The following is a 6,646-nucleotide window of genomic DNA, read 5'->3' as shown; positions in this document are numbered from 1 at the left end:
TTATTATCAGGTCTTATCACTGATGCACAGGAACAGCTAGAGAGCTGAAACCTTACAAAGGATATAAACCTTGATTTCTGACGAAAAGCGATGTGCACCAGTTAGGGCGCAGCAATGGGAAGGCACAGTTCGAACAGTGTTTGAGCTGAATTAAGCCTGCCCGCCTAATCCCTGTAAGCCTGCAGCAGCACTCTGCACTAGAATCAGCTTGTTTATCACACTGTTTTTTTTAACCAACCAAGCCTCTCAGACTGGATTGTTCTCCCATAACTCATTGATTTAAAATGCTATTCTTATTTGCTAATCACTTTAAAAACTGTTAAATTGTTAAACCATTTTTTTGTCTCCAAAAAAGCTTTTTCCCCCCCTCTCCATTCGCACTCTTTCTCCTTCACTAGATGCATTCCCTCTGTTCCCACTCCCTATGCCCCAGTTGACATTGGTTGCAACAGTTGGAACACAGAGGTGCACTTTGCTTCCCAAGGTAAATGAAAGTGGCCCACAATTTCTGTTTCCAGGCAACCATGTCACAGGAGAAGGGCAGCATGGAAATTCTAGGGACACAATGTCAAAAAGATTCGCCAGGCCAATTGTCTGGTGACAAAACATGTGGGTGCAGTGCAGTGGAACAAGTCAAGCCTAACCTGTGAACCCAGGCACACACAGGTGCTACACTTGGCAGCTCTGATTTTGAAATGATTCTGCTTGCATGTTTATCCATACAGCATGAGTATTTTTTGGCATACATTGTATATTTGTGGTGTGTGTGTTCATGATGCATATACTTACAATGGGGCTGTGCTGGTCCCTGCTGGTTTGTGGACCAAGGTGTCTTCTGCCTTCCCCTGATTAGTCCAGTGCTTACTAGTGAACTCTGACCTATGCTGGAGCACCGGTGCACTATTCCACTTAAATCCACATAGACTTCCATCCATTATACGGTCCAACTGATTGACTTGTTAGAAGGAGTCCCTGTGAACCAGGATGATGCTGTCGCGCGATGAGAGCTGGGCCATTGGGTGCCCAGCCCAACGCTCCCTCCCCTGGGCAAAAAAGGGAGATTCGACCCCTCCAGTCCAGATGGTGCCAATCTCCGAGCCAGGTGCCAGCTTTACTGCTCCACACATCTGCACACGCTAGAGACAGCGGCGAGATACAGCCCAGCCACAGACCGCACCCGCGAGCATGACACAAATACACACTCACATGCTCTCCCAGCAAAACTCTCTTTGCAGTTGCAGACCAGGCAACTCGGTCCGTCGAAATACGTCTTTCCCAGAATGTCTCTTGTTGGTCTTCGATATACCAGAATGCACAAAATGTTCAACAGCGGCTAAAGGAATCCACATCCACAGTGCCCTGGAGATTAAGACCGAGGTAAAGCAGAGTGGGGTGCCTTTCCCACGTTTGGCATTCCCTGTCGGCTCCCTCGGTCTACTCGTCCACACAGGTCTGTACAGCCAGTCTGTGCTTTAGCAGATGACACTGGGCTTCCCAACATAGATCAAAACAAGAAGAACACGCCCACTGCCTACTGTAGCCACCTTCTACTAAAGCGTCATACACTCACTCTCTCTCTCTTTCTCTCTCTCCCTCTCTTTCTCTCTCTTCCACTCCCTACTCTCCAAGTGTGCTTTTCAAAGCATCTCAATAAGCCCTCATACAGAAGTCTCTTTCTCCAAGCAGTCTTTTCATGTTTTTGTCTCGTTTGTGTCGTCTGCCTTCCCCTTTGCAGCTGTACTGTAACTAGAGCCTGAATGTTTTTTTTCTGCTTTTCAGCACCACGGAGAGCTCTCTCTCTCTCTCTCTCTCTCTCTCGGAGGGGGTCGAGTGGGTGGGCACGCTCAGAGGGGGCCAAGTGCAAAGATGGTGAAGGGAGGGGAGCTGAGTGGGAGGAGTCAACCGGTTGCCAGGGTGTAACCTCATTAGACACAACCTCCTCTTCCCCCGGCAACCACTGTGCCCCCAATCCTCCTCCTCCCTCCCTCCCTCCCTCCCTTCTCTCTCACAGCTCGTAAACAAGACCACGACACAAAAAAAACACTTGCAGTGAAAACGCCGCGTTGCTCTCAAGTGCATTCATTACATGTAATGTGGCCAAAACAAAGCAGGGCAAAACAAAGAGGTGCACATGCGTGGATGCAAAAATACATCAACAAAAGGGAAAAGCAATACTTTCCCCCGCACACACACATTGGCGCGCTGATGCAAGATTAAAATATGTTTTGCATAAACAAACAAAGCAAGCCAGCCAGAAAAAGGAGGCTTGTTCCCAGTGGCCACAAAGATGAGCAGGATGAAGGCAGGGACAGAGTTGAGCCTGAGTAGCATGTTTTGGGCCCACTGCGGCTGTGTCGTGTACTTCTACTTGACTGTCTGACTGTCTGGGGGATGAGTATTGCTTTCATTGGAGCTGTCGGTTGTTTGTGTGGCGGGAGCGCCTGGTATATGGCAAAAAAAAGAAGAAGCAGCGGTTGAGGGAGGGAGATCGGCGCGGGTGGGGGGTTTGCTCGGATGGATTAACACCGCCGGACACAAAAGGATTAGGGAGCAGGGATCTGTTGTTTTCATCAACCCTTCCCTCCATTTCTCTTCACCTCTGCACCCTTTCCTCCCGCTCCTCACTTCCCCCTCCCTCTATTTCTGGTTCTGTTGCGCAATTTGCCGGCTGCGGGTGGCAGGTTTCGAGGAACCAAAATCCCCCCTCACAAACTTGCGGAGATCAGTTTAGATGAGGGAAGGGGACAATTTGGTTGTTAAAAAAGCAACAAAAAAGCAACAATGCACTGTTGAGTTCAGCATGGCTGGATTGTATATGTTTATCAAAAGAGGCAAGGGAAAGGCACAATAGACGCCTCTTTTGAACATCAAATACGACACAATGAGAAACAATGAGAAACAATGAGAAACACTGAGACACAATGAGAAACAATGAGAAACAGCCTGTTTTTATTTCTGTGTGAGGAAAGGTAAAATAGGGTGAAATCAAACACTATATTTCTCTGCACCCATTTCAAGGAGCCCGCTCATAACAGCACACCACATACCGTAAACACCACATTGCTATGATCTCACTGAGATAAAATGTTCAGTCAAAAAGGTAGTCACTCCCTGTTTCTGCCTATTGTGAGGGATGTGGTCGACTGGTCACACACAAAGCAAGTCACTCTATCCAGACCAACTCAGCACACGCACCCATGCACATGCACACATACACAAAGGCCCCGGCCTGACCTCAGTGCACGGCCCATGTGTACAAACTCAAAGGAAGTATTTAGATCCCATTAGAGTTCAATGAACACAGACAGTGTGGACATCTCAGGGGTGAATGGGTTAAACACATTTTTGCACCTATGTGCACAACAGTACTTTGTTTGGTGAACAGTAGGGGACACTCCCTCAGGGACAGAATGAAGGGTGAAATAAGATAGAATGCCTGGAACTTTGCAGTTCACACATGCCTTCAGACACAAATACTTTCATACAGAGATAAGACTGCCTGAATACATTATTAAAATCCTGTTTCAAAGAAACTATTTTGTAGACAGATTTTGACTATATGATTATTGCATTTTTATATTGTTTATCAAAGTTTAACGAAGAAATTGTGTGAAGTTACTCGATTTAAGATTTTTTTTTATATGGGCTGCAATTGGACAATGAGTGCTTGTGAACATATATTGGAAGAACTCAGAACTAAGGCTAACACCTACCTAGTAACCATCTAAGGGCCATTACTTTAGGCAATAGATGTTTGGTAGTGGAACACTGCATTTTCTTCTTTATTTGATTGTCTCAACATTACAATGTATATTATTTCTGTCTTAGAAGGGTTGGGAGGTATACAATTTTTGATATCTGTATACCTTCCCCAAATAATACCCGGTATATGTTTGGTCACAACCTATTTCTACATTGTGGCCTATTTTCTTACAAGATACATTGAACATAAACGCGATGGAATTACCTTCACAAAATACCCTTTTTTTTTAAAAGCACTTGAACTCATCAAAATGTACAACTGTAACTCAATACAACCTATGTTCCAAACAAGGGAAACAAACAAAAGCACTGCATATTCACTTGTAAAGCATTGTAAGTTGCATTCTAATATCTAAGATGAAATAAACAATGAAGACTTTTTGGGGGACCAACTGGTTTAAGTTCGCCATCTATTCCTTCTATTTATCTCTTCTGAGAGGAGGCTGTCACGTGATGCCCGAGTATGTCTTTTTTTGACATGTTATTAATTTGACAAATTAGGCCTACATCATTAACAGGAATCACTTTTATAGCATCTTCATAACACAGGTATTGGTGTACCTGCTGGACATGGACACACATGCTTAAGGCATTTAGTTTAAACTTGCGAACAGTACATAGCAGATTTTTTTTCATGACGGTAGGCCTAATTAAAGGAATACTATTGCCAACAGGCCCAGGTTATTATTTGTATAACCCAGGGATAGGGTGTTACTGCACTACTGCCCAACACTATGTCTTAGTTCATTTTGACTGAAGGCTGATCACCATACATTTGATACATTTTGCAGTTAGATAACCGGCAATACCACGTAGTCGGCCAATCAGTCTTTTAAGTTACTGGCAAAATAACATAACATTGACGGCTCAGGTTTGTAGTGGAAACCTTGTGACATTAATGACTGTTTACAAACACAGCCCAAAATGCCCTGGAGCAGATGCCTGGTGCTTGGTTCAATCATGCATGTAATGATGTCATATTGATCCACTGCTGTAACAGGCTAATGAAGAGTCTATACAAACCATTACACCGATCAATTACATGCCACTGGGGAATCAAAGTCATAATGAATTGAGAGAGGACTACAAGACATACAAGCTTTTATTAAGTGTGATTTCTTGCCATCAGGGGCCTATTGCATAAAAGTGGAATTAAGATATCCAGGATGATTGATAAAGCCAGCCTAGACAAAGTCTAGCCTGGGCACTTTGGATTAGTCAATTGCATAAACGCCAATCCAGGATGAAAAGGGGCCGCTTTGTAAAGCCAGGTGTAAGTAATTCTGTTACGTGCCAGCCCACAGCTTTCAGAAGTAGACCCAGAGATCGAACACAGATTTGCTGATGTAAAAATGAAAAAGACAGGCCATTTTCCCACAATGCCTTGCTAGTTTAAACCGTAAGTGAGGGGGCAGTTAATTTCATACAGCAGATGTATTCTCTGCCAACTGATCTTGATGTCCCTGCATTGGTTTATGATACAATAGTTGACAGGGAGCAGTCTGCAGGTGCATCTAAAAAATTGAATATCATGGGAAGTCCATTCAAAAAGTGAAACTTTCATAGATTCATTACACAAAGTGAAATATGTCAGGCCTTTTTTTGGATGATTGATTGATCATGGAATAAAAAATCCAGTGTCTCAAAATATTAGAATATGACATACAACCAATCAAAAAAAGGATTTATAATACAGAAATGTCAACCTTCTGAAAAGTATGTTTATTCTAGAATAATTTCACTTCATGTGTAATGAATCTAGAATATATTTAAGTTTCACTTTCTGAATTAAATTACAGAAAAAAGGAAATTTTCATTGATATTGAATTTTGTTTTAGATGCACCTCGATATAGTTATAAGTACAAAGGGAATTTATTTGACCCACATTTGCAACGTCATCTGCCATCGATAATCAATTGTATCAATATAGCCTGTAATATGAACAGGCTATCACATACATTATTATAATTCATATAATTTCATCTTAATCTAATTATAATTAAGTTAATTATAAATGGTTCAGGTTAAATAAATAAAAAATAAGAACCATTTAACTAAATGACAATGTAGTCCTTTATGTGGTACCTTAAAACAGGCTAATGAAAATAAAACAGTACACAGAAGATCATGGAATAACTGTTAAACACTTTGATTTCAGATCGGGGTGACAGCTGACTGAGCCAATCAGGCAACAGAATAAGTTTATCCTTTACGTTTAGCCTGGTCCCGACCAGGCTAAACGTAAAGGATAAATCTCCATGGTAATTTATGTTCCTCCGCTTTTATGCAACCAGATCCTGGCTAACGCAAGCCAGGATAACCGAAATATCCTAGGTTAATCCCTTATCTTAGTTTTATGCAACAGGCCCCTGGGATTGGCACCTACACAGTTAGTAACAGAGTTACGGTAAACACTATCTGCTCATAAAAAAGGGCTTGGGGTGTCATTCTAATGCTTGAAAGCGTCTGTGAGGTTAACTGGCAATCCCGGATTTCTGTTTTCCCTGGGAGTGCTACGCAGGTGAGGAGGAAAAAGGCACTGCTGGCAGGACAGATAGTGAGACATTGGCACTGTAGATTTCAGACCATCATTAAAGATGCAACAAGCAAGGCTCACATCCCCACCGGAGAGAAATGGAGCAGAAGGTTCTTGCTCTGACCGGCAATGACCACTCCATGTTTCTTGTATGCATGCTGCATGCAGAGTAAATCTATGCACTCCTTCCCTAATGCACAAGACAGCCCTATAGGAACCTCTGAATGCAAGATGTTATATATTATAATATAATATAATATTTTTACCATACATCTTATCAAACTGTTCCTTAGACAGTTGAGTTGCACACATAGATAGTTTATAAAAGGTTGCACAGCATGAGGTAA

This window comes from Ammodytes marinus, assembly GCF_949987685.1.
Source record: "Ammodytes marinus genome assembly, chromosome: 9".
NCBI classification, from domain to species: Eukaryota; Metazoa; Chordata; class Actinopteri; order Uranoscopiformes; family Ammodytidae; genus Ammodytes; species Ammodytes marinus.
Note: the sequence above shows the minus strand (reverse complement) of the source record.